This window comes from Excalfactoria chinensis, chromosome 1 (genome assembly GCF_039878825.1).
Source record: "Excalfactoria chinensis isolate bCotChi1 chromosome 1, bCotChi1.hap2, whole genome shotgun sequence".
Classification (NCBI taxonomy): Eukaryota; Metazoa; Chordata; class Aves; order Galliformes; family Phasianidae; genus Excalfactoria; species Excalfactoria chinensis.
Genome location: NC_092825.1, coordinates 146277719 through 146299978, shown reverse-complemented (window position 1 = coordinate 146299978; position 22260 = coordinate 146277719). Strand labels below are relative to the sequence as shown.

The window sequence follows — 22260 nt, the reverse complement described above, 5'->3', positions numbered from 1 at the left end:
TGTTCTTAGAAAGTATGCAGAACAAATCAACTATGCCTTCAGTTCAGATCCCACCTTAACCTGAGTTCATTTTCTAATGCAGCCAAGGTTCAAGGCTGGTACTTGAAAGCGAGCCCCTTCGGCAGTCATTTGGATTGGACAAGATGGTGAGAATAAAGATATGTTTTCACTCTAATGACAGTATGACCTGATGAATCAACGCACTTTGGTCAGCTGTACGGAAATGTGAAAGCCTCACAGCTATCTTTCAAATATGAAACTACAAAACATATACAAGCTTTTAAGTGACTCTTTCACAGCTACTTACTTATTTGTGGCCCCCTCTGGAAAGCAGTACTTGAGACTGGAAACTCACTGTCACTCTGTTACCTCACAGACTTCAATAAATGCACTGCAATGGAACTATGATGCTACAGAATAGCTCTCAGAAATCACTTCAGGCTCTTCCCAGCAAGGGCTGCTGCACTGTGTTTACTTATCAGAAGAGAATCCCATGCCTTAGGGCATTACAGTGCCTCAGTGGCTTGGATGTGGTTTGAGTTGGAGCAGCAGCAGGAGCCAGGCTAACATTCTGGGCTCTCCCAGCACCTGTTCTGCAAGCAAGGAAGTCCCCCTACTTTCTTGATTTATAAGCAGCACAGTTTTGTTATACAGAAAGATCAGGAATATACCATAATAAAGCATCCTTTAGGCTGTTTAGCTTGTAGACAAAGAAGGATGAGCTGATATTGCTTTGCGTCCCCGAGGAGGTCTTACCCAAATGAAAAAAGGGACGTGGCTGCTTGCTGCAGGAGACACAGGCAGGAGGAGGGGGGCTGGGGGGGGAAGACAAAGCACAATTGAGGAAAGGCAGGTTTAATGAACTGTTAGAATCTGATTAGAGGCTAATGTCCCTTTTAGTGCTTTGTACCAATTTATAGCTGATATACTTGAACCATTTTTTCCCACTGGCTGTGATAAACTCATTAGCTCTAAAAATGCAAGCTAACCAGAGCCTTTGAAGTTTAAAACTGATAAATCATGAAAACCCGACTAGTTCATGTACCATTTAACACATTCACATTTAACTAAATTTTCCAGCACCTGTTTCTCTTTTGTTGTCTAAAATCGTATTTCTTAAAAGCAATGCTCTGCCTTTTGAGTGTCGGTCTGAAGAATGAATACAGTGAACAGTGCGGGCTTTTGGGTCATTCATAATTCAAGAGTAGCAACAATCACAGGAGTAGATTCTTTCCAAACTATTTGATCCTTCTGCATTTGTAACTGAAAGGACATTGTGTGACATATCCGGGCAGACAGGAGCAGATCTAATCTGTGCTTTACACATACAGATGAAATATTTAGCCCAGTATCCACTCAAAGAGCTGATCTCTCTGAACTCCACTCTCCTGCAGTAACAAGCCTCTGCTCTACAGTATGCGCAAAGCCTTTCTGCAAATACAATATAATTGCTGAGGCTTGTGTATGTTGGGCAGCCATCTAAGGAGAACGGCCTCAACTGAGATGGGTGGTGAGGTGAATTCAGCTCCCCTTGGAACCCCTTGGTCAGCTGGGCCAGATGGAGCGTTCACACCTGAGCGAGGCCAGGCTGCTCCAATGCTCCATGATAATTTATTACACTCAGGAGACCCACCAGCCAGGATTGCCAATATGATGTATTAAGTCAAAATGTTTTTCACGCCACAGTTCCCTGGTTCACTAAACCCTACCGTGGCAGTTAAATTGCAGCCCTCTCACATCTCAAAGGTGAAGGTGATATGAACTCTTGTGGCAGCCTAGCCTTCCACCTCCCAGCCCTGCCCACCTGCTGGACCCCACTCACCCACCTAGGCACAGCACAGCAGATGCATAACCTAAACCAGGCACATCACCAAGCCTAGCTCTGCATGATTTTATGGAAACATCTGCTCTCTTGGATCAATAAACTAACTGACCCTAAAAAACAGAAACCTCTGTTTCTCACTGCTATCCGCTTCAGCCTTTCACTAATCAGGTTTAGACATTTATTGTCTTGAAAAATGAAGATAAAATACAAAGTATGCCCAGGTTCATACGTGCAATTACAGTTATTACAGCACAATGACTACTATTACAGTAGTTGTCACAGGAATCAAAAGCGCTTTAAGGTTTACACGCTCCTTTTCTGAGAAGACATCTAATAAGAGGTCACTTTTATTTTTGAGAAATGCAGTATCAGGAAGTGGAAGAACAGCTGCAAACTCAGCTTTAGATTTACAATAAACAGGTCTCAGGCTTAATGAGAGCACGCTCAAAGAGCTTAGAGCTGAGGACAGCCTCTGAAGTCTTCCTACCTCAAAGCTATGACTGATAATTTGTCTTGCTTCTTCATCCTCCAGTTGTTTTCACACAAGTTTTCTGCATATGCAGGAATTTCAGGCTTCATCATTAGATTCTCACTGCACATTTCTCAAGCTTTGAGTCATTTTTGCAGGACTCCTAAATTCATTGTTTGCTTTAATACAGACAGCTTAAATGAATCACAGAACTAAAAACCAGCCCACATCACTTCTATGCTCTGGCAATAGGATGACTGCTATTTGGGTTATTTTTTTCTGGATATGAAACCTGGGTTCATACTATTCCCATTACTTACACTACTGTACTGAAAATACAGTATCCATCAATCAAAGCAATAGACAACTCAGGGCAAAATACCTAAAGTCATCCATTCAAAGTAAAGCTTCTGAAAATATAAGAATCTTTTAATGATATAATGATATCATTTGGAAAGTTTGATACGTTTTGCTTTGTTTTTTTTCTCTGGTTCAAGGGAAACTAGAAGAATGAAAGATCACAGTCTCTTCACAAACACTGCTACCACCTCCAAGGGGAGAAGACAACACATAGAATCCTTCTTGAATTCCCACTGGAAGAAAGCATGAAACTGCCTTCTAACTTAATCTCCTATACTTGCTTAAGACCTTCATTTCCAAAGAAGTAATGTATACACCAATACAATGAGACATTAGTCGTAGAAATGATGTTATCTTTAGGGTAAAGCACACAAGTTAACATTGCCACAGTACGTATAACAGCAGCGCATTCCAATAAGCGAAGGAAACAACCATCCAATAAAAAATAAAATTTATGTGGCCAGAAGGTAATCACTCAACTGGGAATTCTGCCAGGGAACCAGGGTTAACAGTCCATGTCTTGCCATAGGATCTTCATCATATGTAATTATGTATATTGCTGTGTGAAATGCTCGGAATGAAAGCAGAAACTCTGGCAGTACTGCATTTTACTCTGAACTTGAATTTCATGTCAAATGCACCAGAAAATGATCGCTTGCATTTATTGATGCTTCAAAATAAGAAAAAAGAAAAATTTTCATACAGTTTTCAAGTGAAACTCAGTGTGGTTTATCTGATTCCACCCTGATTCAAAGTTGATTTCCTTAAGTGAGAACAGAACGTAGAGTTTGCAGAATCCTGTGTGGACGTAAGTGCGGTGTTTTACATCTTATTTAGATGACAATTTAAAATAAAACAGCATAGGACTTCTGTGAATACTCCAGGACATCAGCCCAGCATGAGGCTGAAAAGAATAATTAACTACGGCTAACCCTGCTAGCCTTATGAAGAGCTGGGGGGTGAACCCAAATGCAGTTCATAAAATGACAAACATTACATCATGCCACAAGAAGCTGCAAGAGCAGGGCAATCTACGTACAGATGTACGTATCACACACACACACATCTACATGGCATCCAGTGATCACAGGGACATCATCGCCTTAGATCTAGGAAACACATCTTCCAAGATGACTTCTGAGTGTGGTCTCTCATTACAGTGATGTATGCTCAGTACAGTCCTGACCTCAATGTTGTCAACAACTGAGAAGCACGTGTATGTGAGAAGAACACTCACGGTGTTCTTCTGGTATCTTCTGATGCACCAGACCATGTCCCAGCTACACTCTGCTCTTGTAAGTACAAGGACACACACATGCAGCACAAGCTTCCAGAATTCCTACTCTGGTTCCTACATGAAAAAAGTACTAATTTTGCAGACAACAGTTTCCAAAAGTAGTTAAGTAGCCAAGGCCCTAAGAATGAAGCTATGTTTCCATTTGCTACATATTTTTATACATCTGTCTCCGGGGAACAAGCTCAAATCCAGACAAGATTCAGGGACTGACAGAACCAGGAAGAGAACCAAGATCTCAAGTTTCACTTTTGAAATCTTTTCGGTTTGCTTGGGTTTAAATTAGTTGTAGCAAATATAAATAGAAGGAAAGAAATGCAGTCAGCTTCCAGGTGTCAGTGAAGCATCAAGTGCACTGGCAACTGGAAGCCAATCTGCTGTTTCTCTGACTCAGCAGGCAACTCCGTCAGCTTAGACTGCTCAAGACCACATCAGCTCTGCTTTCCTGACTCTTTTATCCAACTCTATCAACAATTATTATCAACACTCTTGCAGTATATACTTATGCTTTAACCTGGCAGCCAGCTAAGCACCACACAACCGTGTGCTCACTTTCCAAACAAAGTGAAATGAGGAAAATAGGTACAAAAATGTGATGATAAAAACACCTGTATGGATATGCCAAGAGGAGCTGTACTTAAGTACCAATCACTTCAAAAGCAGCCTCGACCCCTTTCTATGCTGCCATTATCTCTTGTTCAGTTGGAGTATAGCAGGCCTGGGAACCTCTGTATCCTTGACTTGAAAAACCTAAGGGGGTTGACCTTGAGATTCCCCCAGTGCTTTCTGCCAAAGGCTCCAAGTGAGACCATACTCCCTGGCTACAGTGCAGAACACATTTTTTACATCCTACCCTGTCTGGACTGTCCCAAGGACTACTGCAGGAACTCTCTTATTTAATTTGTTCAAAGACCTGATGTTGCACCCATGTGAAATTATTCCTCTTCCAAGTAGCTTAACAATCAGACTGTAATTTGGTGTTTGGATTCTCCAGAAGCTCACAACTAAAGCTTGTTTCCTTTTCCCTAGTTGGTGCAGGTATGGTAGTTACTTTATTGATCGCATCCATCTAACAATGCCATTTCATTCCTAAGGACTGGAATCTCCTGACAGAGACCTCAGAAAATAAAAATAACATTGTGACCAGCGACTATTAACCTACTTTCGCACTTAGAACAATTTGAACAAACTCCGGTCAGACTTGCTGTTATCTCAACCCTTTGAGCGCCACACCGGGTGCCAAAAGGACTCTTGTGGTTTAACCTGGCAGCAGCTCAGCACCACACAGCTGTTCACTCACTCCCTCCCAAGTGGGATGAGGAAGATAAGTGGATATGAAATACATAAAAACCACTTACTATGACAGAAGAGGAAAACTGGAACAAAAAAGCAACAATTCCGCTGCGGAGACTAGCTTCAGAGCAGGTAAGACTGCACTAGGCAAGGGATCTGGAGTGAAAAAGGCCAACAAAAAAGCTCTTTTTAAGGCTTTTTTTTTAAAGCAAGCAACAGTGCTGCACTTGTGTTGAGGAGCTGGCAGCTTGTGGGCAAGCTCCTGAGTCAGTAGGCACAGAGCTGGCACATTAGCAGCACAGTTTAAACACCCGTCCTTAACCTTCCCACCTGATAATAAGCTTTAAATACCTTCAGGGAGTTCACACAGCACATCTGGTGAGTAACTGTTGTTGCTTGCTGAGAATGGGGAGGTTCAGTGAGTGAGCACAGCCTACACTGACCATACGGTCCTGCAGCTGTGGGTATGGGAGGTGGGTCAAGCGGTGAGGAGTGTAAGCATTGCCCCTCCTTGCTCAGGAGACCGGCTTTCCCCTTGGCAGCCTCTGAGACTGCAGGCCTAAACATGGCCTACACCAACAGAGAGCTTAATAAGCCTGTAGTAACACACCCACAAGTGTCACCCTTACCAGCCTGCCCCTTGATTCTCACCCACAAGCCCTCCACTGCTACATCACTCTCTCCCCAGCGGAGTTCAATACATTCTAGCTGCTCTCACATAAAGAGCAACTCCACCACCCCGCCTTGCCAGCTGATCTCTCCTAAAAAGCACATAGCCCTCCATGACAACATTCCAGTCATGCAAGCTGTCCCATCATGTCTCCGTGATCACAATGAGATCATGGCCATGCGACCGTACGCAGAACGCCAACTCTTCCTGTCTATTTCCCATGCTGCGCCCATTAGTGTACAGACACTTTAGGGAAGCAGCATCCCCCTGCCCCTCTCCATCCCTTTGAACTCTACCCTCTTTACCCATAAAGCTCTGCTTTGAGCCTCAAACTACCCACTCAACCCCAGCAGCCCTCATTTTGTCTCCTTCCCCTTTCATACCTAGTTTAAAGAACTGTCAGTAAGTCCCACCAGTTCCTTGGCTAGGATCCTCTTACACCTTGGAGACAGGCTACTTCCATCTGCAGCTATAATGCCAGGTGCCAAGTAAATTGCCCCATGGTAAAAAAAAAAAAAAAATCAGAATTCCTGTGTTTGCACCAACTTCTAAGCCATTTATTTATCAGGTGGGTTTTTTGGATCCTCTTGGTATCCTTCCCTGCCACTGAAGGTACAGAAGAAAAAACCACCTGCACACCTGTTCCATCAACTACCGAACCCAGTCCCTTAAGTCTTTCTTGATAGTCCTCAGGCCAGTTGCCAGCCAGACTTACCTCCATTAACCACCACCCGCTGGGCACAACCCTCTAGCCAGTTCCTTACCCAAAGAAGGATATGGAACTGGCTAGAGGGTTGTGCCCAGCGGGTGGTGGTTAATGGAGTTAAGTCCAGTTGGTGACCTGTTACAAGAGGTGTCCCCCAGGGGTCGATTCTGGGGCCCATCTTGTTTAACATCTTCATTGATCACCTGGATGAGGGGATTGAGTGTACCCTCAGTAAGTTGACACCAAGTTGGGAGGTGGTGTGGATCTACCTGAGGATAGGGAGGTCCTTCAGAGGGATCTGGATAGGCTGGATCACTGGGCTGAGGTGAATGGGATGAGGTTCGGAAAGGACAAGTGCCGGGACCTGCACTTTGTCCACAATAGCCCCATGCAGCGCTACAGTGTTGGGGCTGAGTGGCTGGATGACTGTGAAGAGGAAAGGTACCTGGGGGTGTTGGTTGATGCTCAACTGAACATGAGCAGACAGTGTGCCCAGGTGGCCAAGAAGGCCAACAGTATCCTGGCCTGTATAAGACATAGTGTGGCCAGCAGGAACAGGGAGGTAATCATCCCCCTGTACTCAGCAGTGGTGAGGCCGCACCTTGAGTACTGTGTTCAGTTTTGGGCTCCTCACTGTAAGAAAGACATTGAGGCCCTGGAACGTGTCCAGAGAAGGGCAACAAAACTGGTGAGGGGTCTGGAGCACAAAGAAGAGCGACTCAGGGAGCTGGGATTATTTAGTCTGGAGAAGAGGAGGCTCAGGGGAGACCTCATTGCACTCTACAACTTCCTGAAGGGAGGCTGTGAAGAAGAGGGGTTTGGCCTCTTCTCTCAGGCAACAAACAGTACTCAAAGAAATGGCTGCAAGTTGTACCAGAAGAGGTTTAGACTAGACATAAGAAGGAACTTTTTTTCTCAGAGAGTGGTCAGGCACTGGAATGGCTGCCCAGGGAGATGGTGGAGTCGCAGTCCCTGACAGTGTTCAAGAGGCATCTGGAAAGGAGCTACGAGATATGGTTTAGTGATTTTCTGTAGGTATGGTAAAGGGAGGGCAGCTGGACTAGATGATCTTATAGGTCCTTTTCAACTTTGTGATTCTATGATTCTTAGCAACTTTGTCACTGCCAGCCTGAACTACCAATAACGGGTAATAATCGGAAGGGCAAACCAGTCCATGAAGTTTCCTAGAAATGTCCCTGACTTATGACCCAGGGAGGCAGCACACCTCCCTGCTGGTAGGGCCAGGCCAACATATAGGGCCTTCCATTGCTCTCAGCAGGGAGTCACCAATGACAACCACCATTCTGTCCTTCCAGGTGGAGGCAGTCTTTGAGGGGTGGGGTCGACTGTTTCACCCAAGGCAACCTCACGGGTGAACTTCCCTCCACACCCTCACTTCTCCCTCAAGTTCCAGGGCCTCAAACCTATTTCACCAAGGCAACTGGGAAGCTGAGGATGGTTGGGATGGAGAATGTCCACTCTGCTGAGTCAGTATCCATTTCCACTCCTTCTCTCTCAAACTGACTTGCACTGCTCAGCAACTACAGGGCAGGGGGTCCACCGCTGTGTACTAAATATCACCTTGCCCTTCTGTGAGAGGGTGACAGTGCTTTTGCCACTGGCCCACACCCCCCAGTTCTTCATTAGTATTGCTAGGGGTAGGAGAGGACAAGGAGTACTGCAGCAGGAACACAGTCTGCCTGCCAATTTCCCTCTACCACCTATTTGCAAGGCAACAGGGGGTGACGTGCTCCATTTGAAGCCTCAGCTGTGTGCCAGGATCTTGGGGCCGACAGGGACTGGCACCACCAATCAATCTCCCTCTCACATTCCCTTATGCTCCTCAGCCTCTCCACCTCCTCTTTCAGGAGAACCAAAAGGCTGGTCCATTTAGCTGGTCACACCGTACACAAATGCTGGCTCCATTGCCTAGCACTGCAAAGGCCAGGCTGTGGAACTCATCACAGCCAATGACCTGTACACTAGTGTGCTGTTTAGGGACCCCAGTGTGGGTCTCCACATTCTTCTTGGCTGCAGTCTTCCTTTTACGTGTGAAGGGGACCTCTGTCCGGGTCTCCACATTTTTCCTGGCAGTAGTCTTCCACAGGGGTGCAGCCATGGTAAACCAGCAGACTCATTAGCACTAGCACAATTAGAACAGCCTTAACAGGGTGTGACTGATCAGTCCCGCCCTGCTGCTGGTAGAGCTGGCTCTGCCCTCGCCCCTTTATCAGATCGTTAAAGGATCTGCCTGCACTTACCACTCACTTCTCAGTGATAATTAATACCCCTCCTCTTCATCCTGCTGACAAGGTCCCAGAGACTTTTTCTAGGCAACAGGTGTGGATGCAGAGCCGTTGCCCTGGCAACGCCCCCCTCAGCCGCTCTCAGGAGAGCAGCCGGGCTGCTCTGTTGCCTCGGGAATCCCTGGATGAGGGAACCGACTGAGGCTCCCGTGCACCCTGCGACCAGCCGCTTCGGCTCTGGCTGGGGCAGCTCCGAAGCAGCGAACCTCAGCAATCACGGGCCTCTTCTGGGTTTGCACTCGTTTAAATCTCCCGCCGTTGCCCTGGCAACGCCCCAGTCACGTCAGCCGCTCTCCTGAAAGCTGCCAGACTGCTCCGTTGCCTCGGGAGTCCTTGGATGAGGGAACGGATCGCAACCCCCGCACACCCTGCGATCAGCCGCTTTGGCTCCGGCTGGGGCAGTTCCGAAGCAGCGAACCTCAGCGATCAAGAAAAAGGGTGGTCGTGGTGGGCGACTCCCTTCTCAGAGGAACTGAAGGCCCCATATGCACACCGGACCCAAGCCATCGGGAAGCGTGCTGCCTTCCTGGGTCCCGGGTCAGGGACATAACCAGGAAACTCCCAAAGCTGGTTAGGTCCAGTGATTACTTCCCACTACTCAAAGTTCAGGTGGGCAGTGATGAAATTGCCCAGAGAAGCCCATGAACTGTGAAAAGAGATTTCAGGGGTTTAAGGTGTTTAGTTCAAGGAATGTTCTGTTACTTCGGGGCAGTGAGGGACACGGAGCAGGCTTGGAGAGCACAAGCAGTGAATAACTGGCTCAGAGGCTGGTGTCAAGGCAGAAACTTGGGTTCTTTGATCATGGAACAGTTTACTTGGCCCCCGGCCTGCTGTCCATGAATGGAACCCACCTGTCTCAAAGGGGGTAACAAATCCTAGCACAGGAGCTAGCAGGGCTTAGCGAAAGAGATTTAAATTGGCTGTGACAGGGAAAGGGCACAAAACAGGACTCACCAGTGAAGAACCTCGGGGAACAGTGCTTGAACTGGGGTTGAGGGAGATGACGCAGCTGAAGTGCATCTACACCAATGTACGCAGCACGGGCAACAAGCAGGAGGAGTTGGAAGTGACTGTATGTCAGGTGAACTATGGCTACAAGCTCTTCAAAAGGGAAAGATAAGGAAGGAAGGGTGCTGGTGTGGCCCCAGTGGAATGACCTTAAGCAGGTCATTCTGGCAGAGGTCATTGCTGAACCACTCTCCGTCATCTCTTGAGAGGTCTTGGAGAACGGGGGAGGTGCCTGAAAACTGGAGGATAGGGAATGTCACTCCAGTCTTCAAGGGCAAGAAGGAAGACCCAGGTAATTATAGGCCAGTCAGCCTCATCTCTGTCCCTGAAAAGGTGATAGAACAGCTTGTGCTGGATGCCATCTCCAGACAAGTGGGAGAAAAGCAGGTTATCAGGAGTAGTCAACATGGGTTCACCAAGGGGAGGTTGTGCTCGACCAACCTTGTGGCCTTCTATGATGTTGTCACATCCTGGGTGGATGGAGGGAGAGCGATAGATGTAGTCTACCTTGATTTCAGTAAGACACTATCTCCCACTACATCCTTATAACTGAACTGGCCAATCCAGGCCACCTGTCCTGGCTCCAACCTGCGCCATCATAGTTTCGACGCTATGTTACATGTAATATTAATGATATCAGCATCATACCTTTCACATCATACCTTTCACTATATACCAAGAATAACGACTTCAGTTTCCTTCCAGCACAATATTCACAGAACTGGATAAGATTTTTTGAACGCCAAATGTATTAAATATTGCTGACTTAAAAGCCTTGCTCAAAAACACACACACAAAAAGAGACAAAAAATGATCCATCTATTCAGGACAGAAACATATCTTAAAATGGATACGTTTCAAAGGAACATGCAATGCATTTATCTTTGCACAGGAACTATTACAAACTAAAAAGATCTTTTTGTAATACTTCATGATGCAGAACAATAAGAAATTCTGATACTCTGCTGTGTTTTTTTTTTCAAGCACAGACAATTAGTGAAGGGTACTGTGAATTAGAAATGTATGACTGTTCACCAAAAAGACAGTAATTGAGCTAGACTGCCACTCTTCCTTGGCCACACTTACAAACAAAATGATTTTAAAGAACTACTATTCAATCTCCAAAGCAGTTTTGTGTTCTTATGTCAATTGCCCTCGAGTCTGGAGAAGAGTTTGAAGAATATGACACTTAAAATTAAAAACAAACAGGAAAAATAAAATAGGTCAAGATAACGTGGAAGATTTTTCAACAGTCCTGAAAACATAATATTGATCCAATTTACAAAATAAATACTGCTTAAAGGTTACCCCTACTATTAGTTGGGCTGTTGCTTCATTACTGAACTTGAGGAAATTGACTGCAGAAAACAAACATAACATCATAGAATGGCCCAGGTTGAAAAGGACTACAATGATCATCTGGTTTCAGCCCCTCTGCTATGTGCAGGGTCGCCAACCTCCAGACCAGGCTGCCCAGAGCCACATCCAGCCCTGGCTCTGAATGCCTCCAGGGATGGGGCATCCACAGCCTCCTTGGGCAACCTGTTCCAGTGCTTCACCAGAGTTTGTACAAGCTCACGTTTCTATTTAAGAAGTCCCCTTATCTATTGCCTTTACTGAAGACTAAAATCAAGGTTCGTAAAATCAAAAATAAGTCTCAAGTCACAACATGCTTTTAATTAACTTCTCGTGGTGCTGGAAGGCGTATATGACATCAGCAGTGTGACAGGGGAATAGTTGGGCACAAATCTTCCTGTACCTGTTAATTGCACAATTTGTGGTTTTCTAGTTATTGTCGAACAAATAAGTATTAAGTTCCAGGAGCCTACCAGGAAACATGCACTGACTGGAATTCCACTCTGAATTTCATCCTGAGCTTCTCAGGTAGCAGAATGAGCTGCTTGAACTGTGAGGAGTTACTGGCACACTTTTCTACCCACCTGCCCATGTGCAAAGTCTGCTGCCATGAAGACAGATACAACAGGGGCACTGTACACTGAAGAATAAAGAGAGCACTTAGCATGTAGCAGTAGTCACAGTTTAAGCCAGCATTTCTGTCTGAGATCCTGGGTGGGATGTCAAATGGTTGAATATTGTTCCCCAGTGCAGCCTGTGGGACCTGTTTGGCTGTGCCACAACCTACAGCCCGAAGGGAACACACATCCTCAGCTCTGCCCCAGCAAAGCCCCAGAGGGGTGGTGAAACAGCCACAGAGGAGGGTTTGGAGGCCCGGACATCAGTACTGGCTCCTTATATCACACTGCCCTTTGCCAATCCAGTTCTCCAGGGAAACAAATGACCTACAAGCAATATTGTATGCCTTGCTTGAGCACAACTGGCTGGTGGATCATGCCCTTCCGTTTAGGGAGAAAACTGTTGCTCCTGCATGTATCACATTCCCTCCCCTAAGACAGAGAGTAATTATAAATTGATTGTCAGTGAACAAAACTGACATGTTATAAATCACAGACATTACAAACTACATCCTTTGAACAAGAGTAATGTAAGGTAATGTAGTCCTTAAGTATACCTAGTTCCCTTCTAGCAGCTGGGCTCTAGATATGTTTATACTTGATACTGCTCTAAGCTAATCGAACTTTTTCTGCGTGCTCAGGTCCCCGTCCAGCCTGTTCTTGAATGCCACCAGGGATGGTGCATCCACAGCTTTTCTGGGCTACCTGCACCAGTGCCACACCGCCCTCTTCCTAACATCCACCAAATAGTCCACTCTTCAAATCCATATATCTCCTATTTAGAGATAAGGATGTGGTGTGACATCATGTCAAAGGCCTTGCAGAAGTCCAGGTAGATGATATCAGTTGCCCTTCCTTTGCCCTCTGATGCTGCCACTCCATCATAGAAGGCCACCAGATTGGTCAGGCAAAATCTGCCCCTGGTGAAGCTGTGCTGGCTGTTTCAGAGCACCTCCACATTTCTCATGTACCTTAACATCTCTTCCAGGAGGATCTGCTCAATGATCTTCCCAAGCACAGCGGTTAGGCTCACCACTCTGTAGTTCCACAGATCTTCCTTTCTCCCTTTTTTGAATATAGGAGTGATGTTTTCCTTTTTCCAGTCACCAGAGACTTTGCCTGACAGTCACTATTCTTCAAATATGATGGAGAGCAGCTCAGCAACCACCTCAGTCAGCTCCTTCAGAACCCTGGGATGCAGCCTCGATTTAGATTCAGCCGTTTTTTTTTATTAAAGGTAAACCGCTATGTGACAGCTTTTGCTCCCTGAAGTCAGATGCTATTTTCCAGCTCAGCTTGTTGCACTGCCAGGTAGAGGGACAGAAGATAAAGCATATTTACTGCAGGCTTATGAAGAGGAGATGCCTGTATGCAGCTGCACCCCTTAAGACCAGAAACTGTAGGACACACCTGCAAACAGCATAGTGGACTCTCACAGGGCCTGATAAACCATCTGCCACAGTTCAAGTACAAAGCTGTAGAGATGATAGGCAGCAAGTGATGAAACCAAAAATACTCTGTCCGTGGCCTCTTCCCACCTGCTAGGAAGAGCTGTAACCACAGCCCTCACCCCAGCAGCTCCACCAGAGCAGCAGCAACAAGAGAGCACGGATTTTTTCTATTGCTGCTATTTGTAAATCTGCGTATAAATACCATTTGATTCACGCACATACCAAAATAACACAAGAATAATAAAATTAAGCTGAACAACTGTATGCTCAGGAGAGAGTTTGCCAGAAGCAAAACATGATTTTATCAACTTTCCCTTTTGCACAGTGCACGTGCGTGGAAGCGTAGTAAGAGCTGCAGATGCTTCTTGCTGTGAAGCAAACAATCTGCTTTTTCTGATGCTTTAAAAGAAAAGATATACACTGTGATGTAACTCCCAAACTGCAAATGTTGAACATTCTGTTGCAGCCCCATCTCGGTCCTATTTAACTTCACTTTGAGGCCTTCCCACTCCCCACAGGCTTCAGCATGAACTCCTGAGAACACGTTAATATTGAAGCTGGCAAGTAGCACTCATTAGTGTTTAAAAAAGAAAAGGCAAACACTGACTTTTGTGCAGTTAGCGACTGAATTATAAAGGAGCTCAATTTATGAATGAGAATTTTTAAGTATCTACCGAATAGGCAGGAAAAAAATGCCTGAAATAATGCATCACCCACAAACTGCTCGCATCAATTCCTACATAGCCAATATGATGGGTATTCAATTGCTCACAACGTATCTTCTTACCCACGGCAGGGTGACCAAAATGCTTATATATAATAGAGAACAGTCACATTTAACTCCACAAGCAATAAATTATAGTGGAATTAGGGTCCACTTTAAAGGCAATTGTAATTAAGGGTTAAGAATTCCTAATTAACGAGTTTCAAATGTCAACAGCGTGCATTTCTCACAGTTTCTAAGTGAAGCTACAATTCCTCAAACACATTTGATGGAGAGTGTTCTGCATATGAACAGCTATGCCAATAATTAAAATACCTGCCTAACTTTAACATTAAAGAGCATTTCCAGCACTGTGGGAATAGCCATGAAAACGACAGAAAAAAATAATCTGAAAAAGAGATACTCAGCATAGAAAGCTCCACAGTAACAGATGTTTGCACTTTGACTATAGCGCCCTTAAAATTCAGATATACCACATTTGTTGTATGGAGTCAATCAAACTCGGTACATAAAATAAATAAATGTGTGTCTCTAGGGGAAAAATAGATGCGTAACTTGTCACACAGCAGTTAGCACAAGACTTTGTGATACCCTGGAATAATTCAGGGAGCAATGAATGCTACGGGATTGAAGGGTAAGTCTGCAGGGAAGGAGGTCTCCAGTCCAACCTCTGGCCTTAAGCAGGGGCAGCTGGGAGCTCTGGCCAGGTTGCTCAGGGTTATACCCAGTTAGGTCTTAAAACTTGTAGGGATGGACATGGAACAAACCCCCCCAGGCAAGCTGCACCACTGACAGAAAATAAGGTTTTCCTCATAGTCTGAACTATCCTCCTACCATTTCCCTTCCCCTGCAGTCAGTGCCCTCCAGCTGGGATACAGCCCTCTGACCGCAGCCCTCTGAGCTGATACATCCAGCTCAGCTTTGCACATCTGACTGTGTCCCATCCCTGCTGCACTTACTCTAACCTGGATACAAGAACACTGCTGCAGACAGCTGGAAGCCTTGCAGAAGTTGAGATGAACAGTTCTCACTTCCCTTGCTCACTACTCCAGCCACTTTATGTCACAGAAAGCAAGACAGCAGCTCAGGCATACATCACCCTCCGGTGATTCCATGCTATTTCCAGTCATCTCTCCATTCACGGTGCCCAGAAGCACGATCCCGGAGGACTGGCTCCATGCTTTTTTCTGTGGACTGAAGGAAGGCCTACTATCCCATAGCTCTTTCTGTTTTTGATACTCCCTTCAAGCCTGAACTCACGCTGAGCTTTGGCTTTCCTGGTGCTGCCCCTGCACACCTGCACGATATATGTGCTCATTCTTTGCAGCCCATCCCTGCTTCTTCCTCCTGTGATACTACTATTTTAGCACAGGAATGCAGCCATTAGAAGTCCACTTGTCTTGTGACCTGCAAAGGGATTAAAAAACAACTGGACTTTTCTTCTACAACCTTGTTTTTTCCAAAATGTATTAAGCACAAAAAACAAATATGCAAATTTTGGCTACAAATGTATTTGTGCCCTAGATGCTTTGCAGCTCTGAATTATGGGTTTCCAGTGCTCATACTCAAGACTGAATTTACTTTTCTCTGGTAGTGCTTGGTATGGGTTACTATCAAGAAAAGGACCTCAAACCAAGTGGGCCACTGTCTGAAATATATCAGCGTTGTTTTGCTGCACTTCAATCCCAGTGATTCACTGCAGAGGTAAATGAAACCACTACCAATGCTTGGCAAGAACTTCAAATGATACCTTCAGAGGCCACTTCCTTTTTTTTCCCCTCAATCATCACAGAATGGCTTGGAAGGGACTTCAAGGATCATGAAGCTCCAACCTCCTGCCACAGGAAGGGCCCCTCACCTCCATATCTAATATGAGACCAGGATGCCAGGGCCCCATCCAACCTAGCCTTGAACACATCCAGGGATGGTGCATGGACCTAAATGCTGAGAGCTACTGTTATCCTCACAAAGTATACCATACTATAAAATAAACCATACATCTCTACTATGGCTGCTCAACACCAGCTTGAAACAGAGGTGCTCTATGTAAATGTGTTTGACAGAATTGTGTGCGACTGTTAAATGTGCCCCTGCTGTGTCTTTAAATCCTCATTAGTGTTCTTTAAGTCAGTGCACCTGATTATACATCGCACAGCAGGAAGATCTAACGAAGTATTGTTATTTGAATTATCTTTTTATAACCTAGCATCTCATTCCCATTAAAAATGTATAGTGACCTTACCCATGTCAAGGCTTTCAAGAAATAAATAATGCACTGAGATAATTGGTTGTTTGCCATCATACATAGTCTTTATTGCGTGTCAAGCCCTGAGTCATTCTAATATATTTAACGTTTCTCATTAGAACATAATAGGAAATTGTGCCTGTATAAATCACATATTTATTCCCAACACGTGGCTCAGTTACACTGTGTAAAACGATGGAAATAATTTCCTACATACACCAGCTATGTCTTGTGTAGAGTAAAATGTTTCTATTAGATTTACTTTGTGCCACCACAACTGGATGGGTTAGGTTGCTCATATTTCTAAGCAATGATTTCTACACAGAGTGTTATATGCGCTGAGATGTGTACCACATCCTTCTGAAGAGACCTGGACCACCAACATTAATATTGTGACAAACTGCCAACATCATCATTCTGGATGCTGAAATTCAATAAACATTATTAAATTATTCTAACCACTACAATCACAGCCGTAGTGGTTTCACCAGCAGTGTTATCAGATGCTGAATGATGCAGGAGACAAATCTAAACAGCAATTCCCTCAGTCAACACAGATGATTAACAATGGCGCTTTCCACGTTGAAAGCTCATGCCAAGTCACTGGGTTATACATTTGAGTAAAATACATCTTTAAGGGAAATATGGCTTTTCTTAAAATCCATCCTCATAAGGCTTAAAGAATTAAAAGTGAATTAAACAAGGCTAGAAGAATAAATGTCAGGTACCCAACTCATGGTTTATGATGAAAAGAACCAAAGTTTTGTTACTGCTGGGGACACACTGGTGCAAAGCAATCACGGGGTCTCCCTCTATCTTTTCAGAGAACCACAGAATGGCCTGGGTTGAAAAGGACCACAATGATCAACTGGTTTCAACCCCCCTGCTATGTGCAGGGTCGCCAACCACCAGACCAGGCTTCCTAGAGCCACATCCAGCCTGGCCTTGAATGCCTCCAGGGATGGGGCATCCACAGCCTCCTTGGGCAACCTGTTCCAGTGCATCACTGCCCTCTGAATGAAAAACTCCCTCCCAATATCTAACCTAAACCCCCCCTGTCTCAGTTGAAGACCATTCCCCTTTGTCCTATCACTGTCCACGCATGTAAAAAGTCATTTTACTGCTGAACTCACTGTGCACATGTGTGCACATTAAGTATGTGGCGCTACACTTCATATCGTCTGAAGACACTGATAAATTCTGCATTTCAAGAATTACAGAAAAAAAAGCACAGTAATTATATCTCCTGTTTGGTGCCAGGAACAATAATAAATTATCCACTATTAAGAGCAAATTGTGCAAGTCTGACTATCATCGTTTATCCCCGAGTTTAAAATAGTCTCTGCAGTATAATTCAGACTGGATTTTTTTTGTTTTAAATAATGACTACACTTTGTGGGCAGCCATTTGTCTGAGAAAAAGTAGGGAGAGAAAATTCGTTTCCAACCTGAAAGCCCACTCACTGATTCAGTGGATTATATTTGTTATTCTAAAACAGTAAATTAGGTATTAACCTGACCACACCAAAACCAGCTAAATAAATAAATCACTTTGCTCTGAGCAACTACTAAATTAATTCAAAAGATCAATGTTAACACTGCTCTGGCTATATCTAATTATCAAGCCTGGTAACACCATATTCAGGCAAAACAAACCTTTTAGAATAGTTTAGCAAATAATCCTTTACATTTTGGGCATCATCAGCTGCCATACACTTAAACGTAAGACAAAGGTTTATGCCTGAACTGCAGAGCTTGTACTGTAATCCTGCAACCTGGACAGCAAGTACCTACTTTACATGTCAATCATCTTGAAGAGCCTACAGAGAGGTCAATAACTACTATCTGTGCAGGTCTAAATCTCAGCTGGCTACATGGGTCATCCCACAGTGTTCCATGCCATCCAAGTCGATTTGGACTGAGAATGGTAAACTTCACATCTCACTGGTGAGAATTATGGGCTCATCACGTTCAGAGTAATAAGTGATCCTGAGCTGCAATCTCAGAACAAAGTAAGCGACACGGGCACTTCTATGTTACAACATCACAGTAAGCAGTAGATGTTTCATCTTTTTAAACGTTTTTTTAAACTTAGGAAATTTTCAAAATGAAAGCCTTGGGAATTTTACCTCAAAGAACATCAGTTTAAACAACAACAGTATTCATGCCTGTCAGCACTTAGGTTCAATGCAGCCTTATCTCAACCACATGTGAAAAATACATTATCTGCCATCTCACTAGGTAAGATGTAGGCAAATACCTTTAGGCCCATGTTTGGAACAGAAAAAGGAGACATCTCCCTGAGACCAATGTATTATTTTGCACACCAACCCTTCATACAACATATGTATCAGGAACAACTGTAAAAAGGAAAAAACATACTTAAAATGTACACATATCTCAAAGAGGGTACCAAGATCTGCAGCATTTGGAAGCTCTCATAATTGCAGGATTCCTTAGCAGCCTTTCTCCTCTGTCTTTGTGTTCCTGTATTATATAACACTCTGGAGGGTCTAGAAGATGAAGTCAACTCTTCCCTTCCTCATCGTGCTTCTATCATACTTAGAATTTTAACATCATTCTGAGAATCGTTACAGACACTTAAAGTCACATACGCCTGGTGTGATCTTTAATTTATTTACTCTAAAGACCCCATCTGGGAGAATTCAAAGTCACAGCAGCGGAAGAATGTTTTGAAACACTTTCTAATGCACTTTGTCACTGTAAAACACTCACTGGTCTCTGAGCCCATCAGGCCATCACATGGATGGTACCCAGCAAATATAAACGAGTGCCCTCCCTTGCACTATCACTGATAAGAACTTGTGACTCGACAAAAACAATCAGTTTATTAGAAACTCAGACAGAAAAAGAACCTGTAATAAAGAAAATCTAACTTTGTACTTGAATTGATAAAAAACCGTCACTATCCAGCATCCAAAGTAAAGTCAATAGAACTAATTTCAGTGTGCACTGCGGAATTAAGAATGGAGTACAGCACATTTAGTAGCTGGACTTGGGATTGTCAGTCACTGTTGATATCAACAAAAACAGAAGCTAATCCTGCTGTCAAAACACTGCATTCAAGAAAATTCTTTTTCCCAGTGGCCTTCCTGCTGACAGGAAGTGCTATAACACGAAGCAAATAAATGTGTGTTTCTGTACAACGCAGTATGATGAATTATTTACCCAGACTTTTCAAAGAGTAGCAGCTGTTGATGCCAGATTAATACAGGAGGATTCTTAAAGCTACATATAGCTCACAGAAACCAGAAACTAAGGACATCATTCATTGTTTTGGAAACTTGCTATGCCCAACAGTAAATCTCTTCCTTCTGGCAAATGTGGTAAGTAGCCTTGATACATAAACTTGCTACAGATCAAAGAGTGATGGCACAAACAAACTCAGAGTAAAATAGAAGGCAAACTCTTGCCTGAAGCCAAATACATGATTGAGAAGCACACAATAGGAGCTGAGTGCTATTATTATCGTCTACATTTAACTAATCCACTTTTTCAGAATTTCCTTCATTCATATTCCACGATGAAAAGATACCTTCAGCCAAGGTATGGGAAAGGAAACGAAAAAACAAAACAAAACAAAACAGAACAAACAAAAAACAAGCACACTAATCAAAATGGGTGAATAGGTTTAAGTAAATTAAAGCCTGAAACCTCCTGATGATGCCAACTATATCCTGGGTTGCATTAAAAGAGAGGTGGTCAGCAGGGAGTGGGAGTTGATTGTCTCCTTCTACTCAGCTCTTGTGAGGCCCCATCTGCAGTACTGCGTCCAGGCCTTGACGTCCCCAGTACAGGAAGGACATGGAGCTCTTAGCACAGGTGCAGAGAAGGGCCACTAAGTCGATCAGAGCGCTGGAGCACCTTTTCTGTGAGGAAAGGTTGAGGGAACTGGGCTTATTTAGCTTGGAGAAGAGAAGGCTCCAGGAAGAACTCATTGCAGCTTTCCACTACTTCAAGAGAGGTATAAACAGGCTGTTTCCGAGGGTGGATTTTGATAGGACAAGGCGGAATGGTCTTAAAATGAGACAGGGGAGGTTTAGGTTAGATACTGGGAGGAAGTTTTCACACAGAGGGCAGTGATGCACTGGAACAGGTTGCCCAAGGAGGTTGTGGATGCCCCATCCCTGGAGGCATTCAAGGCCAGGCTGGATGTGGCTCTGAGCAGCCTGGTCTGGTGGTTGGCAACCCTGCACATAGCAGGGGGTTGAAACTGGATGATCATTGTGGTCCTTTTCAACCCAGGCCATTCTGTGACTCCATGATTCTATGATTAATATTAAAACATCTTCCCAACATAAACCACTTCAAAATCACTACGGTTTTGCATTTTTTGAGATTACTACTATTGTCACCATAGAAATAAATAGTAGGTGAGCTTGATTTAGAAATGCTTTCCATATACTTAAATATGTAGCTGTTGAGATAATTACACAACCTCTTCCAGGCCTCTTTTATCAAGCCATGACTTATCAGTAGATACTATATTTTTACTGTGTAAAAGCCGTATTTTCACAGAGAGAGGCACATCCATTTGTCATTACTAAAGAAGTTCACATGCACTGAATAAGACAGTACGTTTAAAGGATCCAGATCATTCTAAAGGAAAGTTTGGCTCCTTGTACATGATCAGCCAGGATTACAAAATCTCTGACTCTCTTTCTGCATATAAAAAAGATTATCCTTGCTCTCTGCAGAGATTATTACGGCAATTCACTTGTTTTACATTCCGTGATAGAATAAACTTCACTGTCATGCAGCCTGGAGTTCCCGTATCTCATCCATTATGTAAATCTCCACAGAGTAGTTCAGCAAACATCATTCCAGTACCACTGCACTTCATAAGGCTACCTACACATCTAAGTTAATTTTCATTTTCTTAAGACCAACAGAAGCCCTCTAATTTGCAAGACAGTCTTACCATCATCTGTCCTCAAACAATAACCACCATAGCCCAAGCCCACGCAGTTCTAAACACAACTCAGACTTAAATCCAAACACATGTGTTTTGGGGGGTGCATCATCTGCCTAAAAGACAGAAAAATAAAACAAAGGCAGAAGCATTGGGATCGCTTTGAATCTCACTATTTCTAGGGCAACATCTTTTTTGTTGGTTTTCTTCCACTGGATTTTTTGGTGAGTTTTTTGGTTTTTTTTATAATACTGAAGTTTCTTGTCTGCTTTTCAATAACAGTGAAATGCTCTTATATGACTTAGGAATTCAGTCAGAGAGCCGATGCATCTTTATGTGTGTTCAAAAGCTAAGGCTTTTCTTTTCAGTAGAGCTATGCCCACACATCCCTCACATCTGACTGCAGAAATCACAGCTGTAGCGGACTGCTACCAAACTGAACTGAAGTAATAACAAAAAATCTAGGTAAACAGTAGAGTTCAAAAGAAGGCAGCAACCTCAAAAGCAGAGAACTTGCCCTTTCATGACTCATCACTACACCCATGAACAAGAAAGGCTTAATGAATCACCAAGACTACATCTGACATGCCGTGTGGGAAGCATACAAGCAGGTCAACACTTAGATTAATACCAGGAGCTTATTTTCTCTTTTAGACACATGTCCTTGGGTACATGAAATACTGTATTGCGTACAATCATTATTCAGGTCTGTGAGCAGTGAGTATCAGTATTAAAATAACTGCCTTCTCCTTACGTGCTATTGAATTCTAACGCATTACTCTATGTCTTCCTTTGAGAGGTGAAAAATTGCATTGTTTGATGTTATTCTCCCCATGACATGCCAAAAATATACATTTATTCCTAGCATTCGCATTTATTGTCAGATAGGTAGGAAAGGGAAAGCAGTAAAGTACATGTAGTATTTCCATTTCTGGCTCAATGTTTCTTTATCAGTGTGGCTGTGCAGACCAAGAACCATGTTTTTTTCCCTTCTCATTGAGAAC

General features: G+C 43.9%; 1 protein-coding gene across 7 annotated transcripts in view; it reads right to left on the bottom strand.

Moving 5' to 3' along the window:
* The window catches only part of KLF12 (KLF transcription factor 12), a 271938-nt gene that overhangs the window by 166759 nt on the left and 82919 nt on the right, over positions 1 to 22260 (bottom strand). The window lies entirely within an intron of this gene.